This window comes from Gavialis gangeticus, unplaced genomic scaffold (genome assembly GCF_001723915.1).
Source record: "Gavialis gangeticus isolate Ggan-Ray unplaced genomic scaffold, GavGan_comp1, whole genome shotgun sequence".
Classification (NCBI taxonomy): domain Eukaryota; kingdom Metazoa; phylum Chordata; order Crocodylia; family Gavialidae; genus Gavialis; species Gavialis gangeticus.
Genome location: NW_017729032.1, coordinates 131225630 through 131245023, shown reverse-complemented (window position 1 = coordinate 131245023; position 19394 = coordinate 131225630).

Sequence of the window (19394 nt, the reverse complement as noted above, 5' to 3'; positions counted from 1 at the left end):
CACCTAAGCCCCCCAATATGTGCCCTTAGTATTCCCCTATCTTGATTCTTAGTAGGCCCTTTAGTACTTGCCTGATCATTTCCAGCATGCGGTTTGAGGCTTGTCCTACCCAATCTTGTCCTGACCTCGGCATCCCCATCCCCTGACAAAGCTAGTATAAAGCTCTATGTAGGAGGTCTGCCAACTTTTAAAAAACAGAGAGATGTAGGCCATCCCATCCCAGCAAGATCTTATCCTGGGGGCAAAGATCGTGGTCTAGAAAGCCAAACTCTGCACAGTGACACCAGCTCTGAAGCAGTGAGTTGACCTCCTCAATGCAGTTGCCATGGTTCTGACCACAGGCACTGACTGGGAGGACCAATGAGAAGACTACTTGTACTCCTGACCTTCTAAGCCTGTCTCCCAGAACCATGTAGTCAGCCATGACCCATCCCAGACTACTCCAAGCTACATCATTCATTCCAACATGGATGAGGGCCATGGGGTAGTAGTCAGTGAGCCTGATTAGGTCTGGAAGCCTTGCTGTGATGTCCCAAATCCTAGCTCCAGGCAGGCAGCACACCTCTCATATTGTAGGATCCGGGCAGCAGATGGCTCTCTCCATTCCTCTCAGGAGGGAGTCACCCACCACAATGACTTGATGTCTTTTCTTCTGGCTGCTCGGTTGCCTCTCAGTCTGTCTGCTGGTAGCTGTGGGCATGTTCTCCATTGCTGTACTCTCTCCCAGTGATGCTAGGGCATCATACTTGTTTCCCAGCTGCACTGGGGGAGTTGTACCAGTAGTATGACATCTAGGTCTGTGACATCTGGATCTGGAGGTGACTATCTTCCATCCTTCTGCATCGACCACTGCCTGTGACGCTTTCCCTCCAGGTGTGTGATCCTGCAGAGAATGGAAGTACCCATCAATCTCTTCCTCAATCACCCTGATCCCCCACAGACAGCTGACCTCTCCCTGAAGTTCCCTCACCTGCCCCTCACTAAGTAGAGACAGGAGGAGAAAAACAACCCTTACCAATTCCCTACAGGTGGCCCGGCTCCTCCTTGCCCTTCCCCCCCTTGCCCACTTAACTTTCTGCAGTGGCTACTGTCTTCTCAGTGGGGTCAGTGAGAAGCCGAGGGCTCACGTGCACTGCCACACATAGGTGCCTACTCTGGCATCTGCCCGATTGGGGCTGGTTTGAAAATTCCCATGCTTTTACAGATGCCAATCAGCTGTTCTGCATAGGAGTGGCTAGCCCTTCACCTGCACAGAAGAGTCTGCCGGCAACCCCTCGCCCAAGAAGCTTCCCCCAGGAGCCTCCCTCTGCCCAGAGCCCTTGGTAAGTGGTTTCCCCCTCCCCCTAGGAGTGTTGTCACATGTATGATTGGATAGGGCAGGGTAGGAATCATTTTTTATAGAGGGCTTTGGCCTGTACAACCACGTGGCCACATTAGCCATAATGTGTAATTCAGCAAAGGTGTCTGTCATGGTGTGATGTTATGAATGTAATGACATGGTGCTTTTGGTCTGATGGTAATTTGTTCATCTTTGCTTTGTATATTGTACCTGGATCCCAGAGGGGCTAACTTTTTGTACCCCAAACCCCTGAATAAAGTAGTTAAACAGTCAGTGTCCTTCCTTCCTTCCTTCCACTTTGGACACCTCAGACTTGGCTTGCTTGGATCTGCATAAGGCGATCCTGAGCGTAAGACTCCCTGTTTTTTATCTCTTTTCTGACTCCTACCTGTATAAAAGTCTCTTGTTTTTGTTTACCTCCCTTTCTGATTTTTTTCTTGCATTTTCACAGTTAATTTTCTTTTTTTTTTCCTCTAGCAGCTAGAGAATGAGAAATGGGAAGTTAGCAGCTCCTCTTACTCTGTGTTTTCACCTGTCCCAAACTTGAGCTTCCTATCTGCCACCCATCCCCATGGTGTGACACAGCATAGTGCACAGAACCCCAACACCTTTCATTGCTTCTTATTTTTTTTCTGCTGATTAAATAAGCCCTATGAGCTGTAGCAGGGAATGCAGGGGATAGCTTGCAGCAAGGGTGCTTGGATCAGCCTTGTAATTAAGTCCAGCCAAGGGGCAACCAGCAGCAGGTTGCACAAATGACTAGGGAAGGGGGAAGGAGGGCTTTTTTTTTTACCGTGGTTGTAGATTGTGGGGGCAGTGGGGAAAGGGCTATGGTTCCTACTGTGTTAGATGTGGAGGCAGATTGGGGTAGGTCTTGTTTCAGCATTTGGGATGGATAAGTCAGCTCTTCTCAGCAACAAAGGATGACCTTGAGGGATACTAAGAGTGGCGTGACTAAGCCAGATTTATTTTAATACTTGTTGACTGATGAGGTGTTAAGCCCCTAAGGTGGAGGGCAGTTCAAGCTCACATTAAAAGAAAGGTTAAGTATGGGTGTGATCTGGCTGGTGCTGAGTGAATAGTTGAACAACTAGATTCCTTGGTCATGTGCTTTTTCCTACCACAGTGGAGGCATAATATCAGCCTCCACCCCCCCTCTCCCCACCACCCCTCAATGCACTAGGACATTCCCTCTGAGGATTTGTACCATGATGGGTCAGTCAGGGGTTCGGACCAGGGGGATATTCAGTAGCAGTCACTTGCTCCAATGAGAAGGGAAGGGGGAGGGGCATCACAAGCACCTTTACGTGAGTCTTGGATGTTTAGCGATCAGATTTAGGGCCCCAATGCCCTGATCCTTTCCTGACATCCAATGGGTGTGGCCCATGTTTGGGTACCATCCCAAGGAGTGCAAGGTTTCCTCTCTACCTGGATCTCCATCCTGTCTTTATGGTGCAGTGCTGACCCAGCTTTCACATGCAGAGGACTCTGCCTTGGGACTATCAGGCTCAGGGCTGGTTTCAGGACCAAAGATGGGTGCTGTTAGGCTCTCCATACTGAAACTTGGAGGACTGCATGCTCTTCAAGTCTCTATTCTGGGACCTGGATTGGGAGTAGGTGCTCTTTGGCTCTGTGTGCTGGGATGAGGACTGGCAGGCAGTCTGAATCAGCAGCAGGGCCTCTGAGATGCTGTTGCAGGAAAGGAATTGGAACACCTTGGCCATGACATAGGAAATGGTGTCTGTGGACATGTGACTTCCCCAAGATTCAGAGAGTCTGAGGTCCTGTGGAGACCAGATGCTTGTTCTGGGGCTGCCTGTGACATGAACAGCATGGCATTGGGGTTCATGTCCTTCATTTCAATCACCATGCCATTGGACAGTCCCCTGGGTCCCACTTCTTAGTGCTCATGGCCCCACCGGCTGGGAAAGATTTTGAGGGATCTGTAATCCAGCTCCAGATGCATCTGGTTCCTCTTTGTCCATAGAGACCAGTACCAGGACCCTCCTCCCCCTATGTCCTTGGGGACTGCTTCTCTGTACCCCATTCTCCTGCACTTCTTGTCACTGGGGTCATCCTGCTGTTGCGTGCAACTCCTCTCCAGTGGTAGCATAGGTGTTCAGGGTAGAGATAGACCTGTCACTTAATAGGAAGTGAGACAGTTTTTCATAAAAGAGCATGGTGAGCCTCATGCTTCTGTAGGTCTGGTTGGCATCATAAGTCTGCTTGAATTGAGTCTTCATACATTTGGTTTGGGCCCTGCACTGTGTCCAAGCTGGGTTGTGGCTTCCACATTCTCATCTCTTCTGCAATCCACTGGAACTGTGGTGGACATTGTAGAGATTATACTGAGTCTCCTCTTCACTCCAAATGATGGTCAGATCCCTCATCTCCTTGAAGGCCCAGTTCTGCCCCTGGCAGTAGGTAGCCCTGGCTGGCCTGAGTTCTGCTGTAGTGCTGGCTGGTGCCCCTAGGGCTTGAATGTCTACAGGTGGGTGAGGATTTTTCTGTTAGAATGTGGGTGTAGGTCTTTGCACATGGCTCTCTTTCATTCAGACTGGATCTAGTCTTTCCCCTTCTCCAGAATTTCCCCATCTTTATAGCCATGTTCCCACAAGCCCAACTTTTCTTGCAGCTTCTTGCAGCTTTCTTGCCACCACCAAGATAGCTGTCCACACACCACCAGTGTCACGGTCCACCAGGTTGGCATAGTACGTAGAGCTGGGCTTGGAGCTGGGGTTTTCAATGATAAAGGTCAGAAGCCATGAGTCAGGAGCCAAAATGCCAAACCAGGGCCAGGAAGTGGGAATCAGAAACCCTAGTTACCAAGGATAATTCAAAAGGCAAAGTCCAAGAGTAATCCAAACTTGGGTCAGGAGTCAGGAAAGAGGTCTGCAGGGAGAATCCAGAGGCCAAAACCCAGTAACAAACCAAAGGCAGGGTGAACCGGGAAAGCCAGAGATGTTTCTGTGACAGAAGCTGTTCAGAGACTGAAGTCCAGTGTGTTGTGTAGCAAGGATCAGGAGGTGGAGGAGTTCCTTAAAAGTAGCTCCAGAACTAATCAAAAGGAATGGGCTGTGGGTCACTTGGACTTGATTAGTGGTAACTGGTTCAATTCATTTAACAAGGGCTTCTCGGCCTGTCAGTCTCCTCCAGTGAGGACTCTGGCTGTTTTGCTGCGTCTTCACACTCGATTGTACTGTTCATTCGTGACATCAGTTCTCCGGTTTATGAACTATTTTGATTTTGATTTTCACTTCGGCCTGCGACAGTTCCCGCTGTCTCCAGCTTCCTACTTACCTGGCGTTTAACCAACCTTGGCTTCATATCTTGACCACGGCTTGGCTTGACTCCGCACACCTTGATCCCGACTCCGGCTATCTTCACGACCACTTCAACCATCCGATTGGTATCATATCTGGCTACCCTCAATGAGTTACTGTTCATTGTACTGTGTGTTAGTTCACTCCCTTTATGAGCTATTGACCAGTCCTAGGACTATTGAGCCAGGCAGCCGCCCCTAGCCTCTGGGTTAGATAGCAAGGGCTTGGCTCGAGAACCCTGTGGACCAACGGACCTCTGTGTTGTTGTTGTTTGTGCCATCGCACCACTGTAACTGAAGAATTACTGTGCCTACACCTCGCAAAGCATAAGTGAATAAACCATCTGTTATTTTGAAACCACACGCCTCTGTGCTGCTCAGAACTCTGCCGCCGCTAGTCCCAACCTGTTCATTCGTGTCTCCAATTGCCACCCTGCTCCACCGTGAACCCTGGGACCTTCACAAAGGGGGTATCCGGACATGGCATCACGAACAGGATCCATGGAAGGCGAGGAGTCTGAGCTGTCTAGAAGCTGCCCATGGCACAGTGGCGTCCGCCCAATTACTGGTCCAGATGAAATAAGGGCCCATACTATTTACCATCAGGCCGTGGAATTGGCCGATGACATGATAAGTGGGTACCTGTCCCTCTGCGGAACAAGCGGGCATGAATGGGCCATCCGGCTTAATCCAGGGGCATACCGCTGCATAATACAGAACCCCCAAGCCATTTATCGCCCCAAGGAGGAGAGCGAGGATGCACCTCCGGCCTGTGCCACCTCTTCAGCCGCGGCACACCTCAGCCCAGCTCAAGAATTTTGCTGTTGTGTTTGGTACATGAATAAGGGAAGCAAAGAGATCCCTCGGGATCGGTTTCTGTGCCCTAATATCACAGTTGGATCGAGGTGCCATGAACCTTTAGTATGGCTCCGAGAGACCTTAGAGCGGGACGGAAAGAAGACAAAATGGATCGGTGCTCAAAAATGGAAAAAAGGCTGCCTAATAAATGTTTTATTCAACGAGTATCTTGCTTTGCTGGGGGAGTTTTAAGGCCAGGGAAACCAGCTCGAGACCACGACCTGAGCTCTTAATGAAAAATTTGCTGAGCGGTCATTACAGAATGGTACCAGCAAGGGAGGGAGCACATGAAAACTCGCGCTGACGTCACCACTGGCTCCGTCCAGCCCGAGCCCATCTGTCAAGGCGTCACGACGCCCAGCTCTGCCTCCACCCAGTCAGCCTCTTGCTGTGACCCCACCTGTGATCCCGCCTCCACATGCTTGGGGCACACCTCCCCTACCTCCTTCATCACCCGTCGCCACCCCTGAACCACCTCCACGATGTTACCGACCTCCTGCGACAGTGTCACCCACTGCGCCCCCGCCATACGTCAGCCAGCGCCCCCGGGAGGATGCACAGGAGAACTACGTGGATATCAAGCCTAAGGGAACCAATACAGTGATAAACAATAACAGTGGCTGCACCAAGGCTATTGCAAGGACCAATGGAGAAGAAGAAGAGTCACAACAAGACAACGAGTTGGAGATGATTATGGCTTACCCTATTGCAGTCCGTAAAGTTCTTGCAGGACCGCAAGGATAAAATCAGGTTACTGTAACAACAAGATGTAGAACTTGGATCGAGATGAATGAGTTAAAGAAGGAGACAGGGATTCGAAACCAAGAGACCCTGATTGCCTGGTTAGGAAGGCTAGTAGCCGAAGTGGGCAGTGAAACATTAGCTCGAGATGAGTCATTACAGTTGGTCCGCAGTGCAGATTGGAGCCAAGAGAAGGTGGTCGATTCAGTCCCTCTACTTGCAAATCAGTACTGGCCCATCCCGATCCCAGCCCTCGTAGCAGAAGCGTTGCAACACAAGGTCCATTGCTGGCATGAGGGAGCCACAACTCGAAATATTACAGCTACTACACTGATTCATGCCATTATCAGAGCATCATATGCTCTATGGACTCTGGCTCATCAACCCCTAAACCTTACCCCTGCTCAGGTGCAGGGAGCGTGGCCACACAGATTCATAGTGATCCCTGGAGATGTACCCTGTCTGAGTGAGGCAGTACAGGCTGCAACCAAAATATATGGAGGGAGTCACAGTATAACTGCCAAACTTCTATTAAATTCGTCAATAAATAGTCCAGTTATGCACACGCTAGGGATGTTAAATCAACTACAGGGAGTGATGAAGACCAGGTCTCAAAAGGATGCATACCCCATTATCGACAAGGCCACTACAGTTTACCCTGTTGAGAAATCATCAGCGAGTCACTGACATTCAGATTTGAGAAACGAATAGGGGGCTCCATAGCAAGGGAATTCAATTAACTCGAATGCCACCGCAAAGGAAACCTCAATTCTATGAATCACCTCATTCATCCAGAAGATCCTCATTCCAAGGAAGTTACTCACCTCCACAATGATCATCAGTCGAGAGGGCAATGTTTGGATTCCTTCTTGTGAAATCTGGGCTGAACAAAGAAAACCTGAGGTTATTAGGAGCCGATGGACAGGAAGATCTGGCAAAGGTGTTAGGCTTCATTGATCTCTGGAATAAGCCAAAAAATGAGTGAGCGCCATCGGTGTGAGCCCGGTGACCGACGGCTGTCCAACCCCTACCGAGCAACTAAATGTACGATCAATGAATTCTGAACCCCGCCAACGTAAGACTGATATGGAACGTAACCAGATACCACGAAATGAAGAAGCGACCCAAAACACAGCACGAATCGAACAAAACCAAAGCAAATTGGAACAACTAGAACCTGAATGACTTCCACAAAATAAACTAAAGATTGAGGGGGCAAGACCTGAGATGAACTCGAAGAAAAATGTTAGGTTTTTGGAATCAGAACTGCGAAGATCGATTGAACGATGAGATAACGGATGGAAGAGTCGAATGGATGACGATAAAGTTATAGTGGCCGAAAACAACTTAAGGGTATTCAGTGATGATCTGCAGCCCAACGCTTCAATAGAGGTACAAAATCCTGAGAATCTGATGGATACTATGACTGCAAAATTTTTATTGGACACAGGAGCACAGGTCAATGTTATTAAATCATCCATCCCACATTCTCGAACAAATAATATCATGATGGTCCAAGGTTTAAACACCGCCACAGCAACAACTCGTGTAAAGTTTAGTGTAAAAGGTTATGCAAAATGGCTGGACGTGGTACTAGGAAACATCAACATCCTTGGCGTCCCTGCTATCCGCGCCTTAGACCTGAAATACAAGATATTAGAGGTATTGCCTATAACAACTATATCGAGACCTGACTGGCATAAACCCACATTACGAATCACCTCTGCATGGCGTTATACCCCAATACTTACCAAATTGCATCTCCAAGACCCACTTGACACCTTGTTGGAAGGTCTAGTAAAAAATGGATCGATACAGAAAATATACGCAAGCACTCGCCTTTCCCCAGGTTGGGGAATACCAAAACCAGGAAGACCAAGCGAAGTTCGATTCGTGGTGGATTATCGTGAAGTGAATAAGAGATGCGTGGTGCTTACCCAACCATCACCTTGAACCTTGCCTCAAAGTTTGTATGAAATGGCAGAATATCAAGCTCACCCATGGGTAGGGACGACTATTGATCTTAAAAACATGTTTTATTCCATACCTATCAACGACTCTGAGGGCATTCTTAATATGTGCATAAAAGGAAAAATCTACCACTGGAACATGTGCCCTCAGGGGTACTGTAATGCCCCGGCACTTGCCACAAGCGCCATTAATGACAGTCTCAAAAAATTTCGCCGAAGCCACCCACTGGCAACATCGGTCAATATGTGGAGTTATATTGATGATATTGCCGTGATGGGGAGAGATACAGAGACGGTGGAAAAAACTTCTAATGACCTTGTGAAACATCTGACTATTGACAGCTGGATTATAAACGAAAAGAAATCCCGATTAGACCCCACTGATCAGATCACTTTCTTAGGAACTACTTTTGTCCAAAACACCCGGCAAGGAGCGGTCCATGACAACTTCACTTTTGACTTGTGCGAAAATAAGACCTTGTCGAGGAAAGTTGATTTTCAGTCTTTGCTCGGGAGATTGAATTGGGTCCGACACTTCATCACCCCAAGTCACCTACTGATCATAGCCCGAATCCAATGCCAAGTTCGAGAACGAATCAGGAAAAAGACCCCTTGGAATCAGACAGATGCCCACCCACTCTGTGAGTTGATTGCATCAGTAGAAAACACGAATCTCCACGCTATTGACTTTAGTGCGCCTGTGACCATAGTAATTGGGTTCACGGCAGAGCACTTGTTCACCACTATTAAGAATGAGAATGGAGACCTCGTGTTTCTAGCCCACCGTACCATCCAGGTGGCCCAACACTGCTATGGTGTCATAGGAAAAACACTTTTAGCTGCCCAATTGGCAGAACCGTTCGCCATCGGAAAGGGGAAGCTACAAGTGACAGGAGCAACTCTCCTACCCCGCCTACTGTACGACAGACCAGACCCATGTTTCCAGGGTGAACCTACCACCTGGACTGCCCTGGTATTAAACCACCTCTATCAGTGGCATGCCTGGAAACATGAAGACTCGACACCCCTGCCATCTGTCGGAGAAACACAAAACATTGTGTTATATGGCACCACGCAGCTGGCTTGGATGGCATCGGATGGCTCCAGCCATGAACATGGGAAGTATGGCTTTTATTGCCACCCATGCTCCATACATAAAATCCACGTCGGCTGTGAGTCGGCTCAATGAAACGAGCTTCTTGGATTCAGGGCAGTCATTCACCATTGTTTAAAAAATCATGACGAGACTCTCCCCGTCCCAATAATTTCTATAGATTCTCACTACCTATACGAAATTATAACGGGTACTACCACACCAACTGAAAACCTCGACGTATGGGATGAAGTGTACAGACTACTATCCCACTTTTCCAGACTACCTTTGATCCAGCATACCTGCTCCCATAAAAGTGACACTGACCCAGTACATGCTCGAATTGATAAATTGTTAGAGGAATCGACCAACAATGAGGCACTTACTAACACAGTCATCAACGAGTCTGCGTGTATTGACCCGTACCTCAGTTGGCTGCATGAACACTGGGGTCACCCAGGGCCGAAAGCATGCTTCTTCAGATGGAACCAAGCGTCTCAGGAAAAGTCAAGATATGGTCTACATCGGGATTGGAAAAGAGTCACCCAGGCTTGCGCGGCCTGCGCAAAAGAAAAGGTTCACCCTACAAAAAACACCAGAGGCACTCTTGACAAAGCTGCCTTTATTCCGGGACAAGCCTGGCAGATAGCTCTCTTTGGCCCTCTGCCAGGGGCATCAATCCCCGATAAAGGACTGATTACTGTCGACCTCGGCACAAGGCAGGTCACTGTCATACCGCTCCAAAAAACGCATGCTCCAGCAGTTATTACGGCATTAACTAGTATTTTCGCCATATGGAAGGTGCCTGCAACTATTCAGTTGGATGGCGGACCTCCCTTTACATCAACAGCCATCGAAAAGTTTGCTAAAATGTATAATATTGAGTGGCACCACCACTTACCTTACCATCCCGAATTGAACGGAGTTGTTGAACGAGCAGTAGGCCTTTATAAAGAAACGTTATGAGTAACCGGTAACGGAACCTACAAAAACTGGACAAAAAGAAACCATGAAGCTCTAATAAACTTAAATTCTATGAAACAACTTTGGATGCAGGCCACCGAGAAACCGACTGAACCTTGGACAGAAAAATTCATGCTGGGAGAACTTGTATGGATTTCGCTCCCAGATCCCAAACATCGTCATCCGCGGGTTCTGAAAGGAGTCATACAGTCTGCAGATAAATACCCGAATACATATTTGGCCACCCTAGAGGACAATGACCGAACTATACTGGTGCACCATAACGGGTTATCGCAATGAGGTATCACAGATTCACCGACATAATAAGTTCTATTGTAAATAGTTCATCCCACCACCATTGATGTTTATTCCATTTCATTTCAGACCGTCCAGCGTAATTCGCCTGGAATCATGCACCGGTATCTTTCAAACTGGAACCAATTGATTACAGTGGAGTAAAAGGCACATGCCATACTCTTTGTACTTATGTTGCTTTGTTTTTTCATCAGCGTAACTTGCCTATATTTTGTCCACCAATCCACAACTCGAAACTTAAGACTATTGTCAAATTATGTTTATAAAAAATTACCACCTCACCTCGAAGTAAAATTTGAGCGCAACGACGAAGAAGCCCTGTAATTCTACCCTACTAGCCCCTGTGTTTCCAGCAAGGGGGCAACAAAGGCTTCTTGTTTCTTTTGTCAAGTGCTGAAAAACACAGGGAAATAGATTTATAGATAGGAGACATGGATAAGTTTTGTGAAAGAACACGTGCCGTCCTGTTTATGTTTATTATTTCAGGTTCGTTGAAAACTCGAGAGAAAGAGTCTTGCAATCAGACCGGCACGACAACCTGAACCGGCGAGCGAGATTGCAAAAATGCAAAAACATGGAAAGGACGTTGGACTGATCTGTATTTTTATGAATATAACTTGTAAATGTGTTCCCATATCTACACTGTCGGTTGCAGAGCTCGGACAACCTCAAAATTCGGTTTTATACTTGTTGTCGTTATGGGCCAACGCCACTGGAGATGACAACATGGGACAAGGTCTGACAACGTGTCTTAAAATCCCTATGTCAGTAGAAGACCTGGTTCTCACCACTTTTCTTGCACCCTTTAACGTGTTGGACTGGTTTAACCAGGTCTCGACGGGCTTGAAGACCTCCATCAATGTCTCCATAGGAGGGGAGTCTATTATCAAATTTTCTTGGTACCAAAATTTTACTCATGAAGATCTGTCCACCTACTCTCCTCATGGGGGTTGCTTCACCCAGGGAAAGCGATGCACTTGTTCAGCCATCCCCTGGGGGATCCACCCTAATGGTAACAACTGGTCGCGACCTGACGTATCATTAACCTGGGACCCTTACTCAATAACTCCACCCTGTTATATTGACCTTACACCCCATGGGAAAAAAGCTATATCTGTGGTCACCATATCACCTCTAGTTAAGCCCATTCCGTTAGTCCAGTGGAACGTTTCTTTAGCCATTGATCTCACACGACCAGGCCACCTCAGAAATAACTCATGGTTTGGGTTCTATTACCCCATTTTGAAGGCCGTAGTGTTGAGTGCCACCTGTCACGGTGTAAAACCTCCTGTCAGGCAATCTGGTCCACCCGAACGAGTGAGGCATTCTTTCCTGTTCCCCAGCCTATGCTCAGAGCTGAATACACCCGCACCATTTGGACTCACTTGGGCGTGCTCAGATGGATGGTTGTACACTGCCCTACCGGCCACGCTTTCGGGTGTGCAATGTTTCCATAGTTCTGTTTTGTTTTGTCCCCCATTGTCCGCAAATACCGCCCATCCCCCTAGCCCAGCGGTGTTACACCGCCACACTCAATCAGTAATGTGGAGTACCCTTACGAGGGGGGAAAAAATAGTACAGGGACTTAATTGGGCTTTTCAGGGGCTCTTTTTGTGGGGCCTAGCAATTGCTAAAGCTCGGATTGCCTCAGCAAAACTAACCAAGCAAGTCGAATTACTGGCAAACCACACAGCCACAGGTTTCGACCTGATAGATAAACAACTCCAAGCAACCTCACGTATGACTCTGCAGAATCGATTGGCTTTGGACACTCTTCTTATACAACAAGAGGGGCTATGTCAGTATTTAAATTTAACATGCGACATGTGCTGCATAGCCATCCCCAATATCAGCGTTCCATTGCAAGACCAAATTGTTAAAATTCGGAAAGTCGCCGAGGACGTAAATGCTATTGCGGGAATAGGCCAAGGTTGGCTATCGGGACTCTTTAGCTGGTTAGGTTTTGACGCTTCATCTTGGTTAATGAATCTGTTGACACCACTGTTGTCATTTCTGTTTATATTGGTTATAATTATTGGTGTAATTAGCTGTGTGTTTCAAATTATATCTCAAAAAGTTTCTAGCTTATCTGTTTGTATATACTCCGCAATTCCCGGATATCTAAATCTTAAAAGTGAAAATTGGATTTGGAAGTTTGACCCAGAATTCAGCCATGTATGCTTCTGTATTGACAACAAGGGGGCATGTCATGGAAAATTTCACGTGTATGCTGGCAATACAGCAGTGGAGAAATGAATTGGCTGTGATAAGCATGCGCCAGGGAAACAGGCCTAGCATGTGTCCTCTGTGAGACCTGCAGGCCTGTCACGCAAGCCTGACCTACTTTTGGTTAGACTCAGGCTCAGCTGATACAGAGAGCCTGGTGCAGCACATGCTCATTAGTTCTCTGGTATGAGGTAATTCATCTAGAAAATTCTGCCTGTCACGCAACCTAATTGGTCAAGGGGTTGCTTTAAAAGGGTTAGTGAGACCCTCCCTCAAGGGGAGATCCACTTGAACTGAGGACAGAGCCTGGTCTCAGAATCTGTCTCTTAGTAGGGCTTCTCGGCCTGTCAGTCTCTTCCAGTGAGGACTCTGGCTGTTTTGCTGCGTCTTCACACTCGATTGTACTGTTCATTCGTGACATCAGTTCTCCGGTTTATGAACTATTTTGATTTTGATTTCGACTTTGGCCTGCAACAGTTCCCGCTGTCTCCAGCTTCCTACTTACCTGGCATTTAACCGACCTTGGCTTTGTTTCTTGACCACGGCTTGGCTCGACTCCGCACACCTTGATCCTGACTCCGGCTATCTTCACGACCACTTCAACCATCCGATTGGCGTCACATCTGGCTATCCTCAACGAGTTACAGTTCATTGTACTGTGTGTTAGTTCACTCCTTTTATGAGCCATTGACCAGTCCTAGTACTATTGAGCCAGGCAGCTGCCCCTAGCCTCTGGGTTAGATAGCAAGGGCTTGGCTCGAGAACCCTGTGGACCAACGGACCTCTGTGTTGTTTTTTGTTCGTGCCATCGCACCATTGTAACTGAAGAATTACTGTGCCTACGTCTCGCAAAGCATAAGTGAATAAACCATCTGTTATTTTGAAACCACACGCCTCTGTGTCACTCAGAACTCTGCCGCCGCTAATCCCAACCTGTTCGTTCGTGTCTCCAATTGCCACTCCACTCCACCGTGAACCCTGGGACCTTCACAAAGGGGGTATTCTGACACACAGTAGTGTCCCTTGATTGCCTCTTGGTGATGCTGACTACACAGTAGCTCGTTACTACTGCTCAGTAGCATCACATCATTCTTTGTGCCACATGACGCTACTATGCAGTAGTAACAAGCTACTGTGTAGTAGACATGAGCTATTGCACAGTCAGCATTTCATGTAGACACAGCCAGAAGTCTGTTCCAATATAAGGCAGAGGTTTCTGTGTTTAGATAGGCTAGGTTAAGCTGACCAAAGGCAAATGACTACAACTGATTCAGGCTAAATGTTTTTTTCTGGTGAGAGCACATGTCTAACAAACATTATCTTGCTGATAGTTGATTCATGGTGTACTTTGAAATAGATACAAAACTAAATAGTCTGCCTAGGGGAAAAACAATGGACTGATGCACATGGTTGGGGAAACCCAGACTCATTCCAGCTCTGACACTGCATTATGATTATTAATATTAGTACATACAAGTTTGTACCCAGTAAATTGTAGGTAAAAATTATTATTGTTCTTGCTGCTGTTGTAGGTTTGCTTTATAATTAAGACTTTTTTTCCCAAATACCTCTTTCCACTAAATTTCTTCACCATCTACAAGCTCTCTGGAGGCTTAAAGTGAAAAGATGCTTCAGGTTGTATGCCGTGCCCACAGTCAACTCAAGCTTGTTTCGTGTTTCTCCCAACCTCTTGCCTTCTGCCTTCCACTGTGAACTTTCTGGGGGAATGCAAAAAGTTTTTCATTCTAAGGTTTGACTCTATCTCATTTTCCCAGTTTTCTTGAGCCAAATTCTGTGTTGAAATTGTGTAAGGTTTCTGCCAAAAACCTTAAAATCTTCATATAGTATATATTGGTTCTGTCTAAGGATTGGCCCAATTTGTAGCAGCCTTTTGAATCTTCTAAACTGTATCGTACAACTGATCAAGTGATTTTCAAGTCATTTGAATCAAAATATTTCCATGGAATCCTAAGTTAAAACTGGAATACCGTGTTTTTCATATAAATGTTTTCCAAGTTTGGTATTATTCCCTGATAATATATCTATATAATTTGCATTTTCAAGTTGTCAAATTATTTCTTTTTTGACACCGAACATACAGCTAGTCATGTCTAAACACAGGCTGTGGTAGATAAAACCTATCAAGTGCTTAGCCTTGGTGTCACAGAGTCCACCCCAGGGGATCTGGGGGGAGTTTGCTCACCAGGCCTTTTCTAGTTCCTGAGAGCATCCCCTGAAGTCAGCCCAGGCATGGTTTCTAAAGCTTGGGGAGAGCCCAGACTCCTTCCAACTCTGAGGATCCTGGCCTTTTGGTCCTTTACTCTTGGTTTTCCATGGCCCTATGAGCTAGCATCAAGTTCCACTCTTGAGAAAGGGGCTTCACCTCCTGTTGGGGAGACCAAGCACAACCCAAAGTTGCAAGCAGTTCAGCAGATGGTCTCTTAATTAAACAGTAAACCCAACTAGAAGTTTTCTGTCCCCTATAATAAATCTATCCAGCCCACACAGCCCTGAGAACTCAACAAGATATTCAGCTGTTCCTTTTCCAGTCTTTCCGAATCCCCAAAGCTCTTAAATTTGTCTTAGCCCTGCAACTATTCTGGTCAGGAGTTGACAGGCTACCTCCCCAGCTTGCTCTAATATTGTCATATTTATCTTCTATGGACACCTCTTGGATAGATATATCAGCAAAGCCATTCAATATTGTTAACACTAAGGGTCCGTCTTGTCTTGTCCTTTATGTAGCCAAACCTTGGCACTTAACTCTTCATTCTTTATGCACAGGATAATTAGGTAAACCGAGTCACAAATATTATAAAAAAGTCATCACAGTTAACACAGATGTTAACACAGATATATCTCAACAAAACCTGCAGTCCATCCCAGCTGATTTGTGTTGACAGTCATTGAAAAAGCTACTCTGATAAGAAATTGCCTCCTGTTATATTAAAAGATAGAGTTGCATCCAGTTGCATAATTAGGAGGGTGAGTGAAGCATCAGCTCTGGGCACCAACTATAATGGGGCATGGGGATAAATGGGGCAAACAGAATGACACCTCACCCTAGGAATTTTTGTCACAGCAGGCATAGCCCTGGGCCCAATAGCATATCTGGGAATAAGTGGTGGGTACAACATACCAAGGAGCCCACACCACCCCCCATGGGGGGGGGGGCACAGTGACCATCCTCAGGTGGCAGTGGTGGTGTCAGAGGGTGTGGCAGTGGCGAGCAGGGTGCTCCTGCAGGTGGATGCAGCAGTGTTGGTGGTGCGGGGGGTGTGGGGAGGTGAGGGTGATGAGCACTGACTGGTGATTGGCGACCTCCTGCAGACACCACTGGCAGTTGTGACAGTGGCCAGAAGTGATCAGCGACCACCAACAGATGCCACTGGAGGTGTTGGCAGAGAAAGGCAGGTGGTGAGCAGCGACCACCTGCAGACACTGCTGGCAGCGATGGCAGTGGCCAATCTCAGGGGCTACACTGCCAATCTCAGGGAGTGCGTGTGCACCTGTGTGCACCCTGTACACATTGCCAAAGCCAATGGGGCTGCTGCAGTTCAGCTGTGCAAAGTGCTTAGTGACAAACTGGTGGTTTGGTTTCAAACTCGGTCAGAAATCAGATAGCTTTGTCATAAAAGGGGAGTTCTGGCTATCCAGTTAGAGGATCTGATGTATAGAGCTATGCTTGCTCTTTCCAGGCTGTAGAGCAGAATGGAGGATGTTTAGTTTATCTCATGGCTCTGTGCTTTGTTGGTTGCCACACGAGGCCAGGAAGGAATATTTTCCCTTGCTGTTGCTACAGTTTTCAGCAGTTTATTCCTCAAAAGCACTGGCTGTTAGCTTCAGCCAAGATGGGGATTTTTAATTATGGGTGCCACTGTTCCTGCTGGTTAGAGGATATTGCTTGACCATTCAGAGTCAGACTAATCACTAAATTTGGGATCAGAAAAGAATTTTACACATGGTTGGATTGGTAGGGTCTACAGGGAGTTTTGCCTCCCTGTGTAGTAGAGAGGGGAAGGTATGGTCCCCTTCCTTGGATATCTCAAGTGCATTTTAAAAATGAGGGATACTGATAACCCTCTCCCCTTCTTTACCTGTGGTAGGATGCTTTTGGTATCTTTAGGCAATATGCCTTGCTGTTGTGTGACAGGGTTGATAGTGCAGTTTTAAAAATAGGTTAGACGTGGACCTGTATGGAATGGTTTAGATTAGGATGATCCTAATTCAAGCAGGGGTTGGACTAGATGACCTCCATTCAACCCTTTTAGTCTGACTTTTCTACGATTCTATAAATTACCTTCTTCAAAAAAGTGATATGAGACCTCAATATATTGGTTATGTTCATAAAAATTCTAGATAAGTCCAATACATTATTAAGGATAAAAAATAATATAGGTAGAACTAGAACATCACAAAAAATTAGTCAATGAAAAATATTGCATAGGTTGTCACAAAAAGATGTCATCAGTTTTGTCCAGCTCTTGACATCATCTGCAACCTGAATTGGAATGCAATGTAATTTATAGGACTATTCAGTGCCTAAGAGCTTATTTCTAAGTACCTTGTGGAAGTTTACATTGTTTGAAACATTTCAGTACCACCTACGTGATTCCCAAAGTAGGGATGTGTTAATATATCTCAACAAAACACAGCTGTACAAAAACAGGGTTGTCTTATAATTCACATATAATGCAAAATCATGTTCCTTACAGGAGAATAGCATTGCAATTTCTTATCATGATACATGGAAAAAAATAGGTCTGAATGTGTTGTGTGTCTGGATTATGGAGAGAAGCAAATACATAAAGAACTGGTGTATTTTTCCTAAGTAACTGCTATTTCTTTCATTGTTATATGACATGCCAACTAATTAAAATTGTATTTTCTTGCTACAATGAATTTTGGACAGGAGAAAATCACACTGAAGTACAATCCATTCAGGGGCACAAAATCCACATCACATCCATACTGGAGTCACTGCTTTGACTGTGGCCTATGTAGATACATTCAAGCTATATTTAACTAGACAGCTCAGGTACTACTAACTGTGTAGCCACGGTAGCAAAGAGATACTTGCCTGAAAACTTTCTCAGCTTCCTGGGTGGTTTTTATGACTGTCCCCATTTCAGCTTTAACATATCATTTTCATTTTTGCCTCGGTAGATCATTCAAGCATTTTTGTTTTGTTTTGTTTTCTATTTTTGAAATGAAAGCTTTTAAGACTTCATGCCATCATGCTTTTCAGCTGGTAGATTGTGACATGTTGTGTAGAAACTAAAATTATATATACACTAGAACATGATTTTTCAAAGAAATGTTACATGAATACTTCCATGATCTAGGGGAGAGAAAGGAAGAAATTCCATGTATATTGTCACAGAATAACTTTGCATGTTGTTCTCCTGATTGCATTCTTAATTCCAGTTTAATAAACTGGTAGGATATTCCCTAGACAAAGGAGGATCTATGGGGTAGGATAAGATGGCATAGCCACAAAGAAAGTAGCTGATGTAGACCATTAAGTAAAAGAGTGCATGGTCAGAGAACTGCTACATCCTGGCTTTCTGAACAGTAGGGCTGTGCAAAATTTTGCCCTCTGTTTCGTTTTGAGGCTGTTTCAACTTGTTTTGAGCTTGAAACAGTGAAACCAAAATGAATTTGATGGCTTCAAAACAGCCTTGAAACAAAATGAGGACAGTTAAAACAAACCACTTTTCACAGTCAGACCTATGAACTTCATTTCATCAGCCTCCTAGGTACAGAAACTCATGGACTCAATATAGACATTGGATTTATGACACACTACAACCTGCCAGACATCTGATTCCCCAGGTACCTCTCCACTTTTACCTGTGCTTCTACATCTCCCTCCCTGCCCACCCCCACTCCAGCCCAGCCTATCCTTCACTCCCTGACCTCTCCATTTCCATTTTCACTGACTGGCTTTCTTGCCTACATTGCGTGCCAGCTTCTGACTTCTTTACTATTCCTTCCATCCAGGAACAGCACACACATGCACACACGCACACACACCAACTGCAGGTGCTTCCTCAGCCTGACAAAGGGTTTTCAGCCTGAAAGCTTTCTAAGATATAGTTCTGTAACTATTCAGTTGGTCTGCTAAAACATACCAGATTAGACTGACCCAAAGGAAAGGACCTTGTCTGCCAGTGCCATGTCCTTTGACCAACACCCCTAGCACCTGACGGGAAGGACACAGGGCCCTGAGCATATCTAAGCCCCAGGTCTGGGGCTGGCAGGGAGAGTTCTCTGGAAGGTGCTATAGAGAAAGCTCCTGCAGGAAAGAAAAGAAAGGCTCTAGTCTGTGACAGTCCGGCTGCCTGAGATGCTGCTGGTGCTACTGTGCTGCTTACTAAGTTATTACCCCTTGTCATTTAAAGTGGTGAACCAGCCTGAGGCTGTAGAGGAGTAAGAGACCTCATTGGGACACACTACTGTGTCATGTAGAGGCCACAGTGCACACCTTAACACACACACACAGTGTTACCCATGTTATGAATTTTGCTTGTAAGCAGCTTGAGGTGCAGTTTCCCAGAAACCCCT